Below are 24,932 nucleotides of genomic sequence, written 5' to 3' on the forward strand. Positions count from 1 at the left end.
CCTTTGTATGGCCCATTGCCTTGTTGTACCCTTTCTTCTAATAAAAATATATTTAAAAAAAAAAAAATATGGTATGTGGTCTTCATCATAAGGCGTATGGGGACAGACTTAAAGATCTCAATCTATATACTTTGGAGGAAAGGCGGGAGAGGGGAGATACGATAGAGATGTTTAAATACCTATGTAATATAAATGCGCATGAATCGAGTCTCTTTCATTTGAAAGGAAACGCTGCAATGAGAGGGCATAGGATGAAGTTAAGAGGCGATAGGCTCCGGAGTAATCTAAGGAAGTACTTTTTTACAGAAAGGGTGGTAGATGCGTGGAACAGTCTCCCGGAACAGGTGGTGGAGACAGAGACAGTGTCTGAATTCAAGAGGGCCCGGGAAAAGCACGTGGGATCTCATGGAGAGAGAAAGAGATATAATGGTGACTGCGGATGGGCAGACTAGATGGGCCATGTGGCATTCCTTTTCTGGGAAAATTTAAAGGACTTGCTAAAGGAAAAAAATTGGTTAGATCCATGTCAATCTGGCTTTAGACCTGGGTTTTGAACAGACAAATCTTGTATCGCCACTGTCGACCCCCAATGACACGCTTGCTTAACTGGCACACTATTTGTGTGGTTCAAATCCTATTAGAAAACCAAGAGTGATTTCTGTTCAGCAATATCACATTAACACTGACCTATTTTATTTAATATCTAACTCAAACCTCCAGCAGAGCTGTTTTGGTTGATGGACTCAAAATTCTACATCTATGCCAGCGATGTGCAGTTACTCATGCCTGTTGAGACACATCTACCTACAGATTTGAGTAAACTGACTGACTGCCTAAAAGCTACTTAAGAAAGGGCACCCAAAAGATAATCAAATTCTGTCTGAACATTAGTAAAACAAAGATTCTGTGGTTTCATAGCATGAGGCATTTGATATATCAAAATCCCTTTAGGGGAACTATGAACTCCCTCTAAAATCACAGGTCAAGTATCTTGGGATACTATTAGACTATTCACTTACTCTGACTTCATCAGTCCCTTGTGGCAACTACAAAATCTCTCTCCATATACCAAGAAAATGAGATTGATCACAGTAATCCACGCTGTGATAATCTCATGCCTATACTAATGCAATGCTCTGTGCAGTGGTCTGACTACAAAGAGTTTCCTCCAGCTCTAATTCAGAATGCCATAGCATGACTGATAAAGGGTTGCATCACACCCTCCAAGCCAAAACGTAACCCCCCTCTCAAAGTAATTATATTGAAAAACAGCAGTGCCCTAATGCACCACTAGGGGTCAGTCTGCCAAATAAGGTAACGCTTCAAAGGCACCACTAGGACTAAGTACTGTACCATCATTTTACAAGATGGCAGCAGTGAGAAAGACGCTACCAGATACATTCCTAGAACAGGAAAAGTATAAGTTGCTTTTTTCTTGGGTTTTGGGGTGGTTTTTTTTTTTGTTTTTTTTTTTTGGGGGGGGGTAGTCTAGCTAATCAAAGAATGTCTACTCCAGGGCCTGAGTGCCCTGAACCAGATAAACCCAGGGTGGGTGGATCAGTTACCATGTCCATGAGATGAAGTGCTGCATTTCATCTCAGATAACACTGCTGCTCCTCTGTAGGCTACTTTAGCTGATCCTTTGCTACAAGAAAAGTTAAAAAAAACAACAACAAACCTGCACCAAACTTCAGCATAATTTTTTTTTTTTTTTTTTTTAACATCAGGAGCAATTCCTGATTGTGCACATAGACCAATATGGTCTTTAGTACAGAGAAATATACTGGGACAAATTTGTCCCTGTAGGATCTATCTCAATCAATGTTCCATCCCCATGATGGCCACTGTTGGTAACGGTATCAGCAAAACCCATATGAATTGAAAGCACTGATGGCAAAATTCATCTGGATCAAGACCACTGTTTCATTGAAGATAAGATTAGCAAGACGTCCAGATAAGCATGTTTTTATTTAATCTGCATAATAGCAATTTTTGGAGTTGAGTAAAAAGGAGGTTTTTTTAAATGGCTAATGATAGAAGTTTTTAGGGGAACTCTTCCCTTCATAGCCACAGAAGAGGTTTGCTCTTCATTGCTTCTGAGGCCTTTTTTCCTTCTTTAAATCTTTCTGTGTTGGGTAGAAGTTAATAAAGGAAATTATACTCCGCATATAGAAATGGAGGCCCTTTTGTATTTGTGGTTTGACATAAATGTATATACATTGGAATCCAGTATATGCAAATTCATCTCATGCATATTGATTGGCTATGGAGCCCTCAAGACAGGCATGGGCATTCCTGATTTACTGGCTGTTAAAAGAACTTAAAACTTGCCTTTTTGTTCCCTTTTGAGATTTATTTTAATTCCTGAGAAAATGTCAATGCTCAAAGCTTTTTTCTTTTTTTGACTTGGCAGTTTCTTTCAGCTCCTTTGGATTTCCAGCTTAAATACCCGTAGAACCAGTAGTAGGATCTAGTGTCTGGCCTTTCATTCAAAACTATCTGGGGATTTTCTCACCTATTTTTTTTTTCCCTTCCAACTTACTTTAGTACAGTCATTGAACATCCCACCACCTTGTTCAAAGTTTCTGAAAATTTTCAACAGTCAAGAATCTAATGTAGATGTTCAGCAGGACTTTTCCAGGTAGGAGTGAGTCTTGCTTACCAGGCCTATACCTGGAATTACAGTGGTATTATCTGGACAATTTTATTTATTTAAAAAATTTATCTATCCAAGGCGGCATTACAAAAGTAAGATTCACAGAATGGAACAAACAATTCCATGTAAGCAGTGGGTTCACAGATCCTCACATTACACTCATCCTAAAACCAGCATTGAGCAAAACCTATAAAAAGTGTAGTTTTAAGCTTTTTGCTTTTTTTTTTACTTCTGAATATCAGATTTGCGATCAAGTTAATTTGTTCCAAAGCGTTAGTCCTATAATGGAAATAGCGTCAGAACTATTAGGACAGACTTTTACAGGGTTGGCTGGCTTATGAACAGCCAAGCAGGCCTGTAAAATCGGCAGTGGAAATACTGTTTTTACTCTAAATTATATGACAGAAGAGGGGCTGCAATTAGGAATGAACAGAATTTAGTTTCTTACTGTACAATATCTATAATCCATTCCTCTAGGGCCAGTGGCAATGCGGTAAGAACTCCCGTCACAGCATATTCGTTTATTAAATACTTGATTGCTATACCGTGTATCTTACGCCCTCCTTTACTAACGCGTAGCGAGGGTTTTAGCAGCGGCAGTAATAGCTCCGACGCCCAGAGAGAATTCCTATGAGCTTCAGAGTTGTTATCGCCGCGGCGTGCGCTAAAAACCGCGCTACGGTTTTGCAAAGGGAGGGAGGGGGGGGGGGGAGAAGATATCCAGTTAGTTATTTGGAATGGATACTAGATAACTGGCACTCCCTATAATGGCTACACAACTCTTAAACCAGAAAAGTGCAATTTTACAAAATAAGAGGCTTGATTTCTCAACAGAACCCCCCCCCTCACCTCTCCAGCAAAATGCTCTCCCCCCGAGCTTTACATATAATCTAGGACGGGGCTGGAGGGAGGCTCTCCCTGCCCTACACCCGGTAAACAAGATCAAGCGCTCTGAAGTGTCCCGAGGCGGCCGTCGGCAGCGAAAAGCTTCGGTTCCACCTTAAAAGCAGCCCCGCTTCCAGTCATCTCTCTCGCTGCCCCTCCCCCTGACGTCAGCAGCCGCCCAGCTCGGCAAACTGAGGTGACGGGAAGCGCGAGCAGAGCGGCCCGCGAGCGCTCCAGACGCGCGTTTACCAGAACGGTCGTTCGGCTGCGGCCGGGGGTGGGGCGCGCGGGTAGCGCAGCGACCCCGGCCGACTGACTGGCGAGGGAAGGCGGCCGGTGACAAAAGTCTCGCGCTCGGGCTGTCTGGAGCGATCTCGCGCGGCATACGGAAGTGGTGAGTGACAAAAAAACAAGACAACGTCCCGAGTGTGAGAGAAACCCGTCTCGTGTGCGCGTGGGAGACGTAGGCGTGAAATGTAGACTTACCGCCAGGCATATAGCGCAGGGAACGAGCGGCGTCGACTGGTTTTGTAAGCTCCGTGGAGCGGGGACCGTCTTGTCGGTGTTGTCTGCGGTTCTGCCTAAGTCTGGTATCGCAGCAGTCGGGGCGCAACAGACCCAGCCTTAGCTGCTGGGCCAATTATGCAGCCTTTCTGTACTCGCACGATTCATAAACCTACGTAGGCTCTTTGTTGATTAATTTTGCCTAAACAATTACTTTACCGAACTCTATTCTGCCTTAAGCGGCTTTTGTTCATAGCGCGGTTGCCTGAGGACGTTTAAGCATATTTTATAAATAAACTCGGTCTCTTTGTGGAAGAACTTCTGCTGGCAGTTCACTTGCCTCCTGGTTATGATACTGGACTATGAAATCTGGGAGAGGTACATACCATGACATCACGCAGATGAATGTAATTTGAACATTATGAAATATAAAACTGTACACAGCAAATGTGTAAGTGTTGGGGGATGAAGAAGACAGATAGGTGAACAGAAGAATTGGAGCACAAAAATTGTTGGTTGTTTTATGAAGTGGTATGGCTTGACATCCTGTTTATAACAGGGAGGAGCATCCTGTGTTTTTAACGCACTATGTACATTTCAGTAGGGGATTTTTTTTTCCTTGGGGCATTTTTAGCTGCTAATTATTAATATGTCGGGGAAAATTTTTTTCTTTACCCTAGAGGGATTGGGGGATTTTTTTTTTGTGTGTGTGTGTATGTGTTTTTGAACTGTATAATGCTTGGTTGTTTGAGGACAAGCAAGCATAATATTCTCATATGTGGGTAACATCATGCATGGAACCCAGTACGGACACTACCAAGTGTACTGTCACATTTTAGACAGTGCCCATATTGTGCCTTCTCATCTGTCAGCTCTCGGGACCATCAGTTCTTCATTTCCCATGGAGCTGAGAAGCTGTGTTTCTAGTTTTCAGCATGTCCAAATTTTCTAATTTTTTTTTGGTGCCTTACTGACCTTTTTCGTAGCTTTTTCATAATTCTTTATTTTTATAGTGTTCCAGTATTTAACCAAACTTTGGTTTATTTTTGTCAGCTTTTCACCTTCGGGTCACATTTAGTCCTCTTTTCTTCCCTAGAGCATTGATTGTTTTTGGGATACTTTTTACTCAAACTCCCTGGGCCATTGAGCCTTTTGATTTAGTGTTGGCTATTTCTCCTTCTATGTCAAAGATGGTATTGATGCTCTCGATGTAATTGGAATGAGAAGAGAAAAGTGGGGAAGGAAACATACACATCAACCTGGGATGAAAAAAATGAGTTCATTAAAAGCAATTAAAAACCTATAAAACCAGTCAGTTTCGCTATTGATTTCTTCAAATTGATTAGTTTGTAATCCTGTATTTGCATAGCGTTTGTCTGTGTTCTGTGATGATCAAGGCCAGGTGTTCTGGTAGAAGTGAATGTCAAGAAGCATTATTAGTGTAATGGCCTAAAGTAGGGGCATATTTGTTGGCTCTCCTTCACCCCTTTTGGACCCAAAATGGCCCTTGCTTAAAAATTAGCGACACTGCTTTAGGGGATGTAAGGCTAGTTAGGCATAGGAATTAGCTGATAAGGGACAAGTGGCGTTCAGCCATACAAGATTGAGCAATAACAGGTCTGTGCTGCCCTTAGACAGATAGAATTATACTTTATTTAATCCATCTCCATTGGCTACCATTTGAGGCTAGAGTTTTAAGTTTTATTGCGTTTTGTTTAAGATTTTATATGGTGGTGGTGTGCCACAATACATGTATGACCTTTCTGATTCTCTTAATCACAAAATTTCAGAGATTGAGTTCAGACTATAGGCCTCCCTCAATATTTGCGGGTTTAGGACTCGCAACTTTGGTTATTTGTGAATTTCTAAACCTTGACCCACCCCCTTATCCTTCCCACCCCTCGGATCTCTCCACACCTTACCTGGTGGTCTAGCAGTGAAGCGGGGCAGGAGCGATCTTCCTATACTCCTGCCCTGTGCAGAATTACAAACAAAAATGGCTGCCATGCATTCCCGTGGTCTCATAAGACTACAGTGGGAATTCATGGCATGGCACTTTGCTGTTGCTATTGCTGGTTTTTGGCTGCTGTTGAACTTTTAGATGCTGTTGTACTGGTGCTGTATGTCTCCTGCACTTTGCCTGCCTACCTCATGGAGCAAAGCTTGGCCCCGCACACCTGTGATGTCACAGGTGTGGCGTGAGGTTTAAATTGAGACAGGCAGCAACGGTGGCAGCGTATTGACAAAGGAGATCCTTTGTGTGCTCCTTTGTAGGACTGTAACTAAGGTAGCAACTTTTTGGTAGACTGATGATCCTTAGTAAAGTGGAAAATGGGTTATGTATTAGAGTATGTATGGGTCATGGGATTTATGGGATAGTAATAATAATAATTTAAAAAAAAGAGTTGATTGAAAAGAAATTTGGTGATTTAGTTAAGATATTTCCGGATGTCTCTAGAACAACTCAACTTAGAAGAAAATAATTTTTGAAGTTAAAAGTTAGAGTTTTGGCTCTAGAGGCATCCTTTTACCTGAAATTTCCTTGTAAATGTATAGTTAAGTTACAAGACATTGAGTATGTTTTCTGGGACCCCGTACAATTACAACAATTTTTAATAGCAAGAGAACAGAAATGATTTTTGTTTCATCAGTAGAGAATAAGAGGAGATATTAGAATCCCTATTAGTAAGGAATGATTCAAGGTTCGTTGGGAAGAACGGAGAATTGTTATCCTTAATCTTTTCCTTTAAATTTGTTTGTTTAGAATTTGTAACATGTTTCCCCAATAATGTGGGCTTTAAAAGAATTTTGTAAGAATGAATGATTATGGAATTGTTTTGAGAGATGTTTTCTTTTTTTTCCTTGAAATAATTGGATATTGTAAATGTATTCAAAAGTATAAAAAAAAAAAAAAGGAAATTTCGTACTTGAGAAAAATTGATGTATTGGGGGTCTGTAATACTTTCTCTGATCACTGGATGCTGCACCATTGCAACCACAGATCAATAAAACAATACAGAAATCATTCGCGGTCATGAGAAACCTAAAGTAAGTTCAAAAATTCTTTGACAGAAAACAATTCCAGCTCATGGTCCAGTCCCTAGTCCTAGGTCTCCTTGACTACTGCAACATCCTATATCTCCCCTGTCCCACAACAATGATAAAACAACTACAAACAGTACAAAACACAGCCCTGAGACTAATCTATTCACTAAGAAAACATGACCACATACATCACTGAGGCATACCTCGACTCACACTGGCTCCCAATTCAAGCAAGAATACTATTTAAATTGTACTGTCTATTATTTAAATCCATAAATGGTGACATCCCAGCCTACTTGAACAACCGCCTAATCCAAACTACTACAACCAGACACAGGAGAAACCAGACACCATTCACATACCTTCCAATCAGAGACATCAAATGGAAAAAAAACTGTATGATGGCCTTCTAGCCACACAGGCAGCAAAACTAGACCACCAACTCTCCAATATACTAATCGTGAATCCAGACTACAAAACTTTCAGAAAAGAAATAAAAACCCTGCTATTCAAGAAATCCATGAAGACTAACTAACACCATATGAAACATTTCAATCCTCTGAAGCAACCCGCTCTACTCTGTAACACCTCGGGACATGTCCAGAAATCCTCTTCTGTAATCCGCCTTGAACCACAAGGTAATAGGAGTAGAGATAGGTTTATAAAGCTAGTCAGGGACCACTGCTCAGGCAAAAGGGCCTGATGGGCTGCCGCGGGAGCGGACCGCTGGGCGAGATGGACCTCTGGTCTGCCTCAGCGGAGGCAACTTCTTATGTTCTTATGTAATGGCAGAATAAAAATCATTAATGTAATATAACAAAGTAGAGATTATTACAGGCATTCTGGAGGAAGATTGTTCATTACCAAATCGTAGTTATTGGATTCAGATCAAGTGTTCTTGAATCAGCTTTGTGTGAATGGATACATGGGCCTCTCCACTCCATGAATTGGTAAAGGGGGGGGGCTATTATCCATGGTCAAGAAAGAAATTCAGTTCAAGAAGCTTGGTGTTAAAGCAGGGAATGGTATAGAGCAGGGGTGCCCATACATTTTGAGCTTGTGAGCTACTTTTAAAATGACCAAGTCAAAATGATCTACCAACAATAAAATTTTTAAAAACACAAAGCACACTGTACGCAGAGAAAATGTTAATTATCATTTATATTCTGGGGTTTTTTCAAAGAGGTCAAGGCAGATGACACTATACTTCTCCCTCCCTATTCGCGGGGGTTAGGGGCAGAGCCGGCCCGCGAATAGGGAAAAATCATGAATAACTTTTGGCTGGCTCTGACCCATCCCTGGACCTTACCTGGTGGTCTAGTGGGTAGTGGTGACGCGGGGAAGAAGTGATCTTCCTACACTCCTGCAGAGCCGTGCTACTGAGTTCCCGTGGTCTCACGAGACTGCAACAGGATCTTTCTTTCTGTCTGTCTCCCTGTCCCCCCTTTCTTTCTGTTTCCCTGTCCCCTCCCTTTCTTTCTGTTTCCGTTCTTTCTTTGTCTCCCTGTTCCCTTTCTTTCTGTCTTTCTCTCTCCATGCCCTCTTTCTTTCTTTCTTTATTCAGCAGTACATATGCACCAAAACTTTTTTTAAAGAAGTTTCCATATCATATCTTTTTCATAGAAAACAAAGCCTGAAAACAAGTTAACGCTGAAACACAGCACAATATTCTATCACAACTGAAACAATTGTACAGGACTCAACAAAATCTATCTAAAAATGAACTATGCTGTAGATTACCACATGCAAAGATCTCTACTGTCATCTCTGAAAATGAAAAGGATGACGCTCAGCACATTTTACAGTTTTCTACTATTCCATATGACAACTCTTGTACTGAAAACGGTCAATTTTGAGGGAAATTTATGAATTCATGCAAAATTCTACATAAATTTTTCTGATATGGAAAGCTTTTCGTAATAAATATTGGTGCAAATGCATTGGGAAGCCTTCATGAAGTTTTATTCAACTTTTAAAGCAACTAAAAATAAACCTTACAAGAAAAATTAAAAATAACTAAAACTAAGAGAAAAAAATAACACACAGGCTGGAGTTAACCACAAACTGCTGCTAAACCTGTCTTTGTTTTCATGTCCAGTGTAAGGTAGCACTGCTGACCTCATTTTTGATGATTTACTAGGTTTAGTATTGGCCCCTGAAGGTGAATCAAGCTTGCGTGCTTCACATACAGCACCATACCCATACTCTTGTTTGTACATACGCCACAGCAGGACAAGGAGTCTGCTTCGAGACTGAAGGAGCCTGGTTTTGAAAGATCAGCCTGGCTCCACAGCATTGAGTCCAGACATTCATTCACTGTTGTCCATTCACACAGTGCTTCATATAGCAAGGCTTGGGCTCATTCTCCTTGGACTTATATGGGAATCCTATTTTCTGTTTAGCTTAGAAGGCTTGATGATAGTACTGCATTTTTTTCACCAGTTACACTAGCAAGTCAGTGTGCCTTCTCAGGCACTGAAGACCTTGACCTTTAGCTCTTTTTTTTTTCTCTGAACAATCTAAATAAGCATTCATTGAAGTTTATCGTTACATTTGCCACTTACTCTCATTTGCACCCACTCGCAGTCTTGACTTCATTTGGGCTTTTCTCTGATTCCAAATGAAATCTGCACATTTCTTTTCCAATTTAATGCAGCAGCAGATCCCATGAGCCAAGCTTGATGGATCAAACCACTTATTGCTGCACTGTTCCTAACTTCCAAACTTATCTTCCTAAAAATGGAACTCTTCAGCTGGTACATTGACAGATGAATTGAAACTGAATGTTCCACCTTGTATTGTGTTCTCCCATTCGCATACAACAACTCTTGATTGCATTAAAAATTTAATTGATCTTCTCAGCGATCAGTCACAGAACTGCTGCCTGTCTCTTGATTCATAACATAACAACAAAGTCCTGCCCCACCATTACGATCTCCTGCTCCCCTGGCCAAAAAAACCCACAGTAAATTTTAACAGTAGCACTTTCACTAGCCATCAAAAGTAAAATGCATGGCAGCCATTTTTGTTTGCAATTCTGCACAGGGCAGGAGTATAGGAAGATCGCTCCTGCCCCGCTTCACCGCTAGACCACCAGGTAAGGTGTGGAGAGATCCGAGGGGTGGGAAGGATAAGGGGGTGGGTCAGGGTTTAGAAATTCACAAATAACCAAAGTTGCGAGTCCTAAACCCGCAAATATTGAGGAAGGCCTATAGTCTGAACTCAATCTCTGAAATTTTGTGATTAAGAGAATCAGAAAGGTCATACATGTATTGTGGCACACCACCACCATATAAAGTAAAATATATAGTAAATATATAGTAAAATAGTTATAGTGTTTAAGATCCAAGATGGCCATGGTGCAGACGCTCTGAGAGCGACGCTTCTGACCGCTCCACTCGTTTCTCTTTTTCTGTCAATCAGCTTAGCTATTTACTTATCTTAGATGCCAAAGAGAAGGGGCAGGAGCGCAGCTGGCGTCTCGCGGCGCCCCGAGGTGCCCTCCTTCGGCAGAATCGACGAGATATTGCGGCGGTTGGAGGAGGTAGTCCCTTCAATGTCTGGAGCAAGCCCGTTGAGAGCACCGGAAGGGGGTGAGACCGGGGTAGGCTCTTCAGGGCTGGAGACCACCTTAAGCCCCGACTTGAGAGCTCCACCTCCGTGTCCCCGGTCAGCCAGCTCTCCAGGGGTGGAGGAAACCCCGGAGATAGGGGAAGCACACGCCGTACCTCAATTTTTTCAGTTACAGCCCCTACAATCTGGAACACTCTTCCACTATATTTAAAAATGGAAAAAAACTTAAAAAAATTTAAAAGTAACTTAAAATGTTTCCTTTTTAACGAAGCTTTTAACTGAAAAAAAAAAATAAAAATAAAAAGAGGCACATTTCAGAGATTAAATAATTAATACTTGTTTTTAATTTATACCCTTCCCCCTAATTCCTTTTGTGTTTACCTTAAATGTTTCTTATTTTTATTTTATCAATTGTATTTCTTACCCCCTTTACCAATTGTGTCTATTGCATGCCTGTCTATAATTACCTAATACGTCAGTCATGTTGATCTTAAAAGTTTGTATTAAATGTTTTATTTACTTTTTTCTGTAAAGTTATTTTTATTCTGTACAACGCTTTGAATAAACTATAAACTATACTTCCTCTTGAGGCAGCAGAGTCACCAAGGGAGACTGAGGAGGCAGTACTCTCTGATCAGAGAGTAGCTGCAGAAGAAACTGGGGCAGGACAAGCAATCGGAGGTGAAAGATCCCAGCCAGTACCTAACCAGGGAAACTTTTCTTCTTTTGACAGTGAGCATTTTTACACCCAGCAAAGTTTTCCAACTTTTGAAAAACCAGCAGAAGTGACTTTAGATTCATTATGGGACTTGATTACAAATTTCACTAGGACTATTAGCCCCAATTTCTAATATATTTAGGGGAAATTGATTCAACATTCTAGAGAGCTGAAAGATTTATCAGCGGATATGACTGTTTCAAAAACCACGACTCAAAAGCTTGATCAAGAAATTTCTATGACCAAACAAGTACAGGAGTCCCTAATTAAAGACAATATCAATTTAAGAAGAAAATTAGAGACACTTGAAAATAATTCCCGGAATAATAATTTGAGATTAATTAATTTTCCTAGATTAACTTAGACTACTCCTAGGGAAATGCTTAGGAGATATTTGATAGAAATATTAGAAGTGTCAGAAGAAACTTTACCACCGTTTGTCCAAGTGTACTACTTGCCAAATAAAGAAGGGGCCCAAATGCAAGTTAAAGTATCGAATCAAGCACTATTGAATGTGAGTTGCTAGAAACCTCAGATAGAGAAACAGTTGTACCCTCCACATTGATTTTGACTGTAGCTCTTGCTATTGATAAAACATGGTTATTGAGACTTTTCTTTAAAAATAGACATAAAGAGTTCCTTGGTTGTAAAATACAAATGTTTCCTGACCTTTCTAGAGAAACTCAAAAATGACGTAGAGAATTTTTGTTGTTGAAACCTGGAGTCACGTCACTGGGCGCAACTTTTTACTTGAGACATCCTTGCAAGTGTATTATTTGCTACCGTTCATTTAAATATGTTTTCTTTGAACCACAACAATTAACAGCTTTTCTGGCTACGTCTCGACTGGATAAAGAGAAAACAGCTCCATAATTATATATCTGCCTATCTCCCAGTTTAGTCTGTATTATTCTATTTTTTAATAATATTTCTTTGTTCGCTCCAATGAAATCTTGGATCTACATTTTGAGGACTTGAGTTGACTTAGATGGAAGATTTTCTTGTATTTAATTTTTTTTATTGGATTGTATATGATTTATATTGGATATAAGTCATATCCTTACTAACTCACTTTCTGTACAAGTGAATATTGATATGTCATTTGAAAAATTAATAAAAATAATTAAAGATAGTGTTTAAATCATGCAGTCTACCAAGCACACTTAAGACATTGGATCCAGGTATTAGCTGATAAACTCCTCTAATTTAGCCGGCTCCTCAAAATGCATAGTTTTATTATTGAAAGTAACTTTCATAACCCCTGGATAAAGAAGCCCGTATCTTACTCCCATCTGCCGTAATTGAGGTCTCATCAATAAAAATTGCTTCCTTCGATTTGCAGTTTCTTTTGCAAAAGCTGGTACAATGTGAATGTTATGTTCTTTCCACTTCAGTGATTTTGACTGCCTGGCTGTGTTTAAAATATCTAGAGCATGCTGAAATCTGAGTATTTTACAAATCATAGGTCTTGGACCGTTTTGTCCATTGGAGGCTCTTGATGGAATCCTGTGAGCCCTCTATCTCTAAAGGATATTTTAAATTGAGAGAGAGTAGTTTTGGCAAATAATCCCCAAAATCCTGATATTACTTCTACGGCTCCTGTTGTTAGCATTCTCCAGCTCCCTTGAAATACGAGTTAGATCTTTGTGTTCAGTTTGAACTTTATTCAAACGGTTTTCAAGCTCTGTAACTCGATGTTCCAAAAGTTCTGTCTTCTTTTCACATACCTTTAATTGATTTGATAAGGTATGAACCTCCTCTTTTACAAGCTTTAGCCCAATGGTGTTTTCAGTAAGCATGTCTTTGAGAGATTTAAATTCTGCCATCAGCTGTTCAAACTCAGATGGTTTAGAGGAGGTTGGTGGGTCAGTCTTGGCCTGCTTAGCATTTCCCCTGCCGAAAATGCTGCTTCTAATTTTGATTGCCTTCCAGTAGCCATTCTTGTACCAAGTATGTTTATGAAAGAGATTTACTTTTAGAGGAAACATTTTGCCTTTTATACTGTTAAAACAGCTTAATGGTGCAGATGGAGGAGGAACTGTGGAATCACCCGATCATCTTGTCTGCAGGCAAGCCACGCCCCTCTCTCTGTACCTTTTCTAATTCCGCTATATCTTTTTTGAGATGCGTTGACCAGAATTGCACACAGTATTTGAGGTTCGGTCTCATCATGGAGCAAAGGAATTATAACATTCTCATTTTTGTTTTTCATTCCTTTCCTGATAATTCCTTACATTCTGTTTGCTTATTTATTTTTATTTTAAAAATTTCTATACTGTTTAAACCTAAACAGTTTACATATCTTTACATACATAATTCAATAAAAACAAATAAGATCAAACGTACAAATAATCATCAGCAAATCGTAAAATGCCCAGCAGAAGAACAATCACAAAAATCAATTTCTAAAAAAAAATGCATTTACAAATAACTGCTTTTTAAGTAGTTTTCTGAAGCTACCCTTATCATAACATTTTCATAACTGGCTGAGAAGTGAGTTTCACAATTTGACCCCCGCACAGCAATAGACCATTTTACTGGTGTCAACATATTTTGGGTTAGCATTTGTTTTTAATAAAACTAAGTTCTGAACAGAGGGCCTGTTTTACAATGCTGTGTTAGCGGCTGCTGCGTGGTAACGGCCCCGAAGCCCATACAGATTTAAAGGGCTTTGGGACTGTTGCCACGCGGTAGCCGCTAGTGCTTTGTAAAACAGGTCCAGAGTGTTTCAACATATCAATGATGGTGCCTAGATCCTTTTCCTGGGTGTTCACTCCTAATATGAAACCTTGTGTCATGTAGCTATAGCTTGGGTCAGTGGTGTATCAAGAGCTGGGAGGTTCTCCCTGGGTGCAGATTATAAAGGGGTACTTTGGTCCCTTCCCCACACTGCAGCCTGAAATCTTTAGGCAGACGGTAGTGTTAGTAGGCTAAACACGCTGCCTTTGGTAGTTTGGAAGCCTTCCCTTTGTAGCATCCTCCCTCTGTGGGGACAGGAAGTTGAAGCAGAGGGAAAGCTTCTGGGGTCACTGAAGGCAGCATGTTCAGCTGGCTGATGCTGCTGCTAGTCCAAAGATTGCAAGTGGCAGCCTGCAGAGAGGAGAGAGAGAGGTACCCATCCCAGAGGGCAGAGAAGAGAGATATGCCACACCAAATTGGTGGAAGGGATGGTTAAGGGACAACGCTGCCAAATTTGGGGAGGGAGAAAGAAGGGAATGTAGAGGAAAGATGCCAGACCATGAGGGAGGGAAGGGAAGGAAAGAGATGCCAGAGTATAGGCAGGGAGGGAGAGATGGAAAGGGATGAGACAGATACCAGACCATGGGGTAGGGAGGAAAGAAAGGGGAGGAGAGAGATGCCAGAACATGGGAGGGAGGTGGAAGGGGGAGGCAGAGAGAAATAAGATTAAAAAATGTATAGGGGTGAAGCTGAAATGAATCATATAAAAAGGAGAGAAGGGGGCAGGTACTGGATGGAAGGGAGAGAGGGCAGACAATTTATGGAAGGGGCAGAGAAAGAGGACAGATGTTGGATGGAAGTAAGAGAGTAAAGTGAAGATGAGGGAAGCAGAAACCAGAGATGACAAAGGTAGAAAAAAATACTTTTTTTTTTTTTTTTTTGCTGTAGGATAAAGCAGTATTATAGTTCTGTTGATAAATGTTTATAAATAGAAAATGGAATATTTTTATTGGACTAATTTTAATACATTTTTGACTAATTTTCTGAGACCAAAACTCCTTTCCTCAGGTCAGTTAGTGATAATTTGTCAGTTTCTTCAATTTATCTGTATATTTATATTCTACATAGTATTAGGAGTCAAGCTTCACTGTTTTGTGGTGTTGTATGATACACAGAGTCTGGCTTCTTGGTAGTTCAGTTTAACTTTGGTCTACATATTTCTATTTTTAGCTTTATTTGCTTATTCTATACTGGGCAATGAAAATGACATGGGGCTCCTTTTATGAAGCTGCATTAGCGGTTTAACGCACATAATAGTGCGTGCCAATTTGCTGGCTGCGCTAGCCGCTACCACTTCCTCTTGAGCAGGCGGTAGTTTTTTGGCTAGCACGGGGGTTAGCGCACGCTAAAAAGTTGAGTGCGATAAAGCTGCTAACGCGGCTTCGTAAAAGGAGCCCATGGTTTCTGTTAGCATTGACTCTGCAGGATTAATTTGTACTAATCTGGCTTGTTCAGTTGTGCAGTGGGTGTATTAATATTCTAGTGCTCACTTCAGTGTTTAAGATGCTCCCTTTTCCTGGGTACACCCTTAATGTGTGACAAGTAGATTATTACAGTACTAAAAATATTTATTTAATATAGAGGAGGGGGATATAAAAAAAAAAAAAAAAATTGGTTCCAGGTGTCAAATATACTAGATACACCATTGGTTTGAGTTCATTCCTGAAACAAATTCATCACTTTGCCACAGACTAGGATTATCTCTAGGACCTGTTATGCTGTATATGTTTCAATCATAAGAGAATCCACTATTCAAATATAATCATATCATTTAATTCAAACAATAATTTAATAAATTCATAATATCATAATATAAAGCTGTAACAATAAAAGAGAACAATTCAGAGGAAGGAACAGAAAAATTTCATAGCATTTCACAGCGTTTACAAACCTGCTTTCAGACAGTCATAAATAGCAAATAAATAGTCACTTAGCTTGAAAAGCAGTCAAGATGAGATTCAGACTATTATTTTTTGTCTGAAAAGGTATTGAAGAGCAGAATGTTTGTCCTTAACCATCTGAGGAATACTTGTATTCAAAAGTTTATGTGCATCCAGGTCCCAATTTGTGCAAACATCCAAGAAAAGTGCAAGTGCAATAATCACGTGTTCAAAATCATGTTCAAAAACATCAATTATAAATCCGTCCAGTACGGTGTGTAGAAAGTCCCAGTTGAAGCATCTCTTTCATCTCTACTTTTGTTGATATTTCGTAGAGGTATTTCTCCATTTATTTATTTTTTTTCGTAAACTTTGCCCTGTTTCATTCTCTACCTGCAGCTCTACATTGCGAAGATTAAAGCTCTGAACAGTGCTACAAAAATATTGGGGGTGCTTATGATGGAAGTAATATTTACAGCCCTCTAGGAATAGGGAAGTAGTCCTACTATACATTGGGCAACAGGGAGATTTGACTAATTTTAAGAAACATTTGAAAATACAGTATATCTATTTTGTAAAATGAAATATGAGCGTTGAGCATTTATATTTATCTTAATATTTGAATAATGTGACTATAGGGAGGTTTTGTAACTGTCTGTTATTTATGAATGTTTGTAATGATTAATATTTTGTATTTCTGTAACCCACTTTGATAAGAGGGCTATAAATGAATAAACTATAAACTAGCTATTGCTCAATAGTAACACTTGTCAAACTTGGGATACATATACATGACTCGTGTTGAGGGAGTCGAACTTGTTTTGGAATGAATTTATATTTATATTATTGCACTAAAACAAACATCAGATGCAACTTTTCTTTAAATCACCATTGGAAAACATATATTTCTTGAATGGTTCTCCCTTAGCTCTGAAGTTTATTATAATTACTCCAATTCGACCTGAGCAGCGCCTTTGACCTGGTGGGCCACGATATACTTCTCAACTTCCTAGATGCCATCGGTATCTCAGGCCATGCACTTAACTGGTTCAAAGGCTTCCTGAAAAACAGATCCTACTAAGTCATCAGCGAGCAAACCCACTCACAATCATGGACCAACCCCTATGGCATCCCCCAGGGTTCCCCGCTCTCCTCAACACTTTTCAATCTATACATGTCCTCACTAGGCCATACACTATCTAAACTGAACCTCAAATCCTACATCTATGTAGATGACATCACAATCATTATCCCCAACTCTATCCTTTCGACCAAATCCAAACTCTTCACTTCTTCAGTCATAGACCAGATAACACATTGGACAAAAAATTTCAAACTAAACCCAGAAAAAACCAAATTCTTCATGGCCTTCCCACCAAACAAATCCATTGAATCTTCAATTGACCTAAATGGAACAAAATGCTCCCTCAACCCCACTATAAAAATCCTAGGATTCACCCTCGACCAACAGTTGACACTTGAAGCCCATACCAACATCTTAATCAAAAAATGCATTACATTCAAGGTTCTGTTGCTAACTTTTAAGGCTTACCAGTTGGCTACTCCTGCTTATTTGTCATCTCTTAAAATTCCCTATTTACACACTCGCATACTTAGATCTCGTAACGACTACCGGCTGGTTTTACCAGGTCACTGAATTGAAAATAAAATATTTTTCTACCTTTTGTTGTCTGGTGATTTTATTTTTTAATCATCTTTTCCCAGTATCTGGCTGCACTTCTTTCTGTCTGTGCTCTTCTCTGTTTCCAGGACCACCTTATCCATTGCTGTTTTTCTCTCCTTCACTTTCTTCCCTAAATTCATCTTTGACATTAATCTATAAAATTCAACTTTCTTCCTTTTTTCTGCTTCCTTCTCGATCTATTTTTTATGTCTCCCCCTCCTTTCCATCCATGTGCACAATTTCCTCCTTTTTTCACCCCTATTCCCATGAATCCTAAACAGCATTTCTTTCTTCCATCTCTCTTCCATTCCCCACTCTTCCCATCCCTGTGCACCATGTCTTCCCTCTCTCTTCCCCTTCTGTGTTCTGGCATCTTTCTTCTCTCCTTCCCATAGTCTAACATCTCTATCCCCTCCTTCCCTTCCCTCCTTGCTCTCCTACTGTGGTCTGGCATCTCTTTTCTCCTTCCCTTCTCTGGCATCTCTCTCTCTCTTTGTCTCTTATTAAGAAGAGTATTACGACCAGGACGAAGGAAGTCATCATGCCACTGTATCGCGCGATGGTGGGCCCGCATCTGGAGTACTGTGTCCAATTTTGGCCACCATACCTCAAGAAGGACATGGCGATACTAGAGAGGGTTCAGAGGAGAGCGACGAAAATGGTAAAAGGGATGGAGAATCTTTCTTACACAGACAGGTTAGAAAGGCTTGAGCTCTTCTCCATGGAAAAGCGGAGACTCAGAGGAGACATGATAGAGACCTTCAAGATCATGAAAGGTATAGAGAAGGTAGAAAGGGACAGATTCTTCAGCCTATTAGGGACCACAAGAACAAGGGAGCACTCAGAGAAATTGAAAGGGGACAGGTTTAGAACCAATGCTAGGAAATTCTTTTTCACTCAGAGGGTGGTAGACAACTGGAATGCGCTTCCTGAGGTTGTAATAAGACAGAGTACCCTACCGGGCTTCAAGGAAGGATTGGTTAAATTCCTGAAGGACACGGGGGTTGAGGGGCACAGATAGAGGTAGAGATAGGTTATGAAAGAGGGCTTACATAGAAGGATAAGGGGACTAAAAGGGCTTAGACGCCAACCACCTTACAGGTCATGGACCTGATGGGCCGCCGTGGGAGCGGACTGCTGGGCGTGAATAACCTCTGGTCTGACCTGGCAGAGGCAACTTCTTATGTTCTTATGTTCTCTCTCTCTCTGTCTCTCGTTCTTTCTCTCTCTCTTTCTTTCTCTCTTCCTCTCTCCGCCCTCTCTCTCGCATAAACCATAACATAAAATTTTATTTATATACTATAGTACCTTGAAGCTTTATTCTGTTAACAATAAGAGAAAAAGCTGAACACACAGCAAAATACAATCAATAAACTTCCACACTTTTTACAAATAGGTTTTTAGCAATTTTCTGAAATGTTGATAAGAGACAGAACTATCAAAAATTTTAATTCTTTGTCCCAGGATGCTGCCTAAAAAGAGAGAAGCTGATGAAAGTATCTCTTTTATATAAACAGTTCTTTACTGATGGAAAAGCAAACAAAGAACAAATACGCTGAGAGCGTCTTAAATTAGTAAATTCAAAGCGTTTCAATAAATAATTTGGTCCAAGACCATGCAACACTTTAACAGAAACAGCCAAATTTAAATATCACTCTTGCCTTGACTAGAAGCCAATGCACTTTATGATGGTAATGTGTAACATGATCGGATCTTCTTAAATTAAAGATCAACCGAACAGCAATATTTTGAATAATATGCAATCTAAGAGGGTTTTTCTCTCTCCTTCCCCTTCCAGTGATCAGACATCTCTCTCCTTTCCCCATGGTCTGTTATCTTTCTCTCTTCTTGCAGTCTGGCATCTCTTCCCTTCTCCCCCTTACAGTGGTCTAGCATTTTCTCCTCTTTCCCTTCCCTGACACATCTCTGTGTGTCTCTCTCTCTGTCTCTTTCTGTTCCCCGCTTCCTATGGTCTGTTATTTCTGTCCTCTCCTCCATAGTCTCCCTTCCCCTCCTTCCCTTCCTGATCTGCATCTCTGTCTCCTTCCCTTCCCCCTCCTGTGATCTGGCATCGATGTCCTCCCCTTTCCTTCTTTCTTCCCAGAGGTCTGGCATCTTCTTAACCTTTCCTTCCCATCTCCACAGCCCAGCATCTTTGTAGTATCCTCTCCCTCCCCCAGCAGGATCCAGCACTTTTTTTCCCCTAGCGCTGAACTCTTCAGGCCACAGGCAGCATGAGTAAAGTAAACGGCTGCCTTTGACGGCTCTGGAAGCTTTCCCTTTGCTACAAAGAAAAAAAAAGCCAGATTTTGTCAGAGGGGATGAAATTCTGGATAGGCTCTGCGGACCGCCTCAGAGGTCTTTGAGGTCCACCATTGGCTCACGGGCCTTATAATGAAGACCACTGACCTAAGCGGTTTACATTCAGGTACTCAAGTATTTCTCCCTATCTGTCACGGTGGGCGCACAATCTGACTAATGTACCTGGGGCAATGGAGGGTTAAGTGTCTTGCCCAGGGTTACATGGAGCAGTGCTGGATTTGAACCTGCAACCTCAGGGTGCTGAAGCTTCAGCCCTAACCACTAGGCCACTCCTCCACTACAGTATTAGTTAAAGGGGTTATTGCAGGTCTTGATAAATAAACAAATGCATCTGCGAAAAAGGCCTTGAGCTTAATTTTCTTTTGGTACCTCTTTTTTCTTTGCTATTACTTTCCAATCCTGATGATTTCTTCCATTCTCCTTCAGTCTTGCTTCATCACTTCACATATTCCCTAACAAACTTGCTATACCCCTCAAATTCATAGGCTTCATATAGTTAACTTTTACACAAAATCATTTTATCCATCCAACTCCCTACTGTTCATAAACACATCCCTCACACATCTACTTCGTCCACATGCTAACCCCATACAATTCACCTCATACTCAAACACCATCACATTCATATAGATACTCTTTGTGCAAAACTGTGTATGAAACCATTTCCAAAGCCAGGTCTGAGGTCTCTACGGTATATGCCTTAATACTTGCTGTGCTCTCCAACTTAACAGACTATTGGTATTATAAAACAGCCCGATCTTGGGTAACTTTGTCACAAAAGGGTATATTTGAGCAATGATACATTAGAACCTTCTTTAGTTTTGAGATGGCTCTGTGTATTTTACCATGTCAAGATTCCTTTTTGAATGTAAAAATTTTACACTGCAGCACATTAGCATGTCTGTGGATCTGCCAGCTGGTAGATAGGTGCTAAAGTTCATGTTCTGTTTTTCTCCCCTCCATGACTTTTATTAGTAACATAGTAGATGACGGCAGATAAAGACCCGAATGGACCATCTAGTCTGCTCAACCTGATTCAATCTAAAAATTTGGTTGTTTTTTTTTTTCTTGTTCTTCTTCTTAGCTGTTTCTGGGCAAGAATCCAAAGCTCTGCCCATTACTGTTCTTAGGTTCCAACTACTAAAGTCTCCATCAAAGATCACTACAGTTCATCTACACCCTCCCAGCCATTGAAGCCCTCCCCAGCCCATCCTCCACCAAACGGCCATATACAGACACAGACCGTGCAAGTCTGCCCAGTGCTGGCCTTAGTTCTTCAATATTTACTATTATTTTCTTATTCTAGATCCTCTGTGTTCATCCCTTGCTTTTTTGAACTACGTCACTGTTTTCATTTCCACCACCTTTCTCAGGAGTGCATTCCAGGCATCCACCACCTTCTCCTTACATTGCTTTTGAGTCTACCACCCTTCAACCTCAAATTTATGTCCTGGTTTACCATTTTCCTGTCTCTGGAACATATTTTGTTCTACGTTAATACCTTTCAAGTATTTGAACATCTGAATCATTTCTCCCCTGTCCCTCCTTTCCTCTAAGGTATACATATTCAGGGCTTCCAGTCTCTCATACGTCTTTTGGCACAAACCTCCTATCATTTTCGTCACCCTCCTCTGGACTGCTTCAAGCCTTTTTGTGTACTTCACCAGATACGGTCTCCAAAACTGAACACAATACTCCAAGTGGGGTCTCACCAACAACCTGTACAGGGGCATCATCAACACCTTCATCCTTCTACTGGTTACGTCGCTCTTTATACAGCCCAGCATACTTCTGGCAGCAGCCACCCCCTTGTCGCACTATTTTTTCACCTTTAGATCTTCAGACACTATCACCCCAAGGTCCCTCTCCCCATCCATGCATATCAGCCTCTCACCTCCCAGCATATACGTCTCCTTCCGATTTATTAATCCCCAAATGCATTATTCTGCATTTCTTTCCATTGAATTTTAGTTGCCAGATATTAGACCATTCCTCTAACTTTTGTAGATCCTTTTTCATGTTTTCCACTCCTTCCTCGGTGTCTATTCTGTTACAAATCTTGGTATCATCTGCAAAAAGGCAAATGTTTCCTTCTAACCCTTCAGCAATGTCACTCTCAAACACATTGAACAGGATCGGCCCCAGCACCGAACCCTGAGGGACTCCACTACTCACCTTTCCTTCCTCTGAGCGACTTTCATTAACCACCACCCTCTGGCATATGTCCGTTAACCAGTTTCTAATCCAGTTCTCCACTTCGGGTCCTAATGTCAGCCCATCAAGTTTGTTCAAAAGCCTCTTATGAGGAACCGTGTCAAAGGCTTTGCTGAAATCTAAGTAAATTACATCTAACATATGTCCTCGATCCAGCTCTCTGGTTAATAATAATAATAATAACAGCTTATATACCGCAATACCATGAAGTTCTATGCGGTTTACAAAGATTAAGCAAAGGTACAAATTGATTGACTTTAAGAGGGGAGGAAGAAAGAGGGTTAATAGGACAGGAAATCCATTTTTGAGGAGAGAGTGATCAATAGAACAAGTTAATCGCTATAGAGGGGAGAGAGAAGAGAGGATCAGTTGTCTAGATACTTTAGGAACAGGTGTGTTTTCAGACTTTTCCTAAATTCCTCATAAGTAGTGGGCAAAAGCAATTGTTCTAGGTCGTTACCCCATGATGCTGCTTGGTGCGAGAGAAGATGTTCATGGTGTTTTTTCAGTTTACAACCTCTCACTGGGGGGGAAACGAAGTTGGAATGTGAGCTTCTCTTGTGTCTGTTGGCTGAGAAGACGAAAAGGTCAGTTATATATTTAGGGGCAAGTCCGTGTAGTGCTTTGAAGCAGAAGCAGGCAAATTTAAACTTTACGCACGCCTCCATTGGCAGCCAATGCAGCTGCCGGTAGTAGGGTGTCACGTGGTCAAACTTCCTCAGTCCAAAGATCAGTTTGACCGCTGCATTTTGCATCAATTGTAAACGCTGCATGTTCTTTTGGGAAATTGCTAAATAGGCGATGTTACAGTAGTCAAGTAGACTCAGTATGAGGGATTGGACTAGGGTTCTGAATGCCGCTGTATCGAAATAAGCTTTAATGGATCTGAGTTTCCAGAGAGTGAAAAATCCCTTTCTGATCAAGGAGTCCACCTGGTCTCTCATGATTAGGCACTGATCCAAAGTTACACCTAGTATCTTTATGGTAGGTTGGATAGGGTAATTAAGATTATTGATACATAGTGGTGATTTGGTGTCAAGCGGATGTGGCGAAGCAATGAAGAAAGTTGTCTTTTCTGAATTAAGTTTGAGCCTAAAGGTTGTCATCCAGTGCTCCATCACGTTTATGGCTTCTGAAGCTTTAGGAATAGTTTCAGAGATAGAATTAACGAATGGGATGATGATCGTAAAATCATCTGCATAACTAAATAGTTTTATCCCTAACTGGGTTAGCTGCATGCCTAGTGAGGACATGTAGATGTTGAAGAGCAATGGAGATAGCGGAGACCCTTGTGGCACACCGGATGGATTGCTCCAGGTATCTGAAAGTTCATAATTAAAACGTACTTGATAAGTGCGGGACATAAGGAAGCCACGGAACCAATTCAGCACCTCATCCCTGATACCAGTGGTTACCCCATTAAAAAAATTAATCAGGTTCATTTGACAAGATTTACATTTAGTAAAGCCATGTTGCCTCGGATCCTGTAACCCATTTGATTCTAGGACGTTCACTATCCTTTCTTTCAGCAACACTTCCATTATTTTTCCAACAACCGAAGTGAGGCTTACCAACGTGTAGTTTCCCGCTTCATCCCTGTGACCACTTTTGTGAATAGGGACCACATCTGCTCTTCTCCAATCCCCAGGAACCACTCCCATCTGCAGAGATTTGTTGAACATTACAATAGGACCCGCCAGAACCTCTCTGAGCTCCCTCAATATCCTGGGATGGATCCCGTCCTGTCCCATTGCTTTGTCTACCTTCAGTTTTTCAAGTTGTTCATAAACACTTTCCTCTGTGAACGGAGCAGAATCTACTACATTTTCCTGTGTAACTTTGCCTGACAATCTGGTCCTTCTCCAGGATTTTCTTCCGTGAACACAGAGCAGAAGTATTTGTTTAGCATGTTAGCTTTTTCCTCATTTTCACAGCTTTTTCCTTATCACTCTCCACAGCATCTTTTAGTTAGCAATTCTATTTTTCATCTTCCTCCTTTCACTGATGTATCTGAAAAAAATTTTGTCTCCCTGTTTTACATTTTTAGCCATTTGCTCTTCTGCCTGCGCTTTCGCTGGACATATCTCCCTCTTGGCTTCTTTCAGTTTCACCCGGTAGTCCTTTCTGTACTCTTCTTCTTGGGTATTTTTATATTTCAGAAACGCCAATTCTTTTGCCTTTATTTTCTGCGCCACTAGTTTGGAGAATCATGTTGGTTTCCTTTTTCTCTTCTTTTTATTTATTTATTTTCTTTACATAAAGTTCTTTAGCCATTTTTATAGCTCCTTTCAGCTTAGACCACTGTTTTTCCACTTCTTTTATGTCCTCCCAGCCTAATAGCTGTCTCTTCAGGTACTGTCCCACATTGGAGCTTGAAGCTTCAGTAATGTAGGATTCAGTTTCTTAATTTTTCATTTGAATGTTGTATGCTTGTGCTTAATTTTTTTTTTTTTTTTTTTTTTTTAAATCATTGTTCTAGTGGCACATTGTCTTAGCACTGCAATTTTTAGTACAGTACTTTGTAATTTAAAAAGTCACTTAATTTATTTGCTTATGTAGAGAATATGGAGACAAAATTTGTCCTCTTATCTGTTCCTGCGGATAACCGCGAAAGTGTCTATCTCGACCTTGGTCCTTCTATACCAGCATTCTTCAATGCAAAGCTTGAAGGTCGGTAGCTGTGCCCATTCACACTCTGATTCTTCACTCTCT

General features: G+C 40.5%; 1 protein-coding gene across 5 annotated transcripts in view; it reads left to right on the top strand.

The window, feature by feature from the left end:
- Positions 1 to 3,678: 3,678 nt before the first annotated feature.
- The window catches only part of JAK1 (Janus kinase 1), a 241,161-nt gene continuing 219,907 nt past the window's right edge, over positions 3,679 to 24,932 (top strand). For 2 of the 5 annotated variants that reach the window (XM_033915500.1, XM_033915502.1), the window contains exon 1: positions 3,679 to 3,935. The gene's annotated coding sequence lies outside the window, so the exon portion shown is untranslated. Of the gene's footprint in view, positions 3,936 to 3,973; positions 4,424 to 24,932 lie in introns of those variants that run through there. The other 3 variants (XM_033915498.1, XM_033915501.1, XM_033915499.1) reach the window with 2 other exon arrangements.

The sequence above is a fragment of the Geotrypetes seraphini genome, chromosome 12 (genome assembly GCF_902459505.1).
Source record: "Geotrypetes seraphini chromosome 12, aGeoSer1.1, whole genome shotgun sequence".
In the NCBI taxonomy this organism is placed as follows: domain Eukaryota; kingdom Metazoa; phylum Chordata; class Amphibia; order Gymnophiona; family Dermophiidae; genus Geotrypetes; species Geotrypetes seraphini.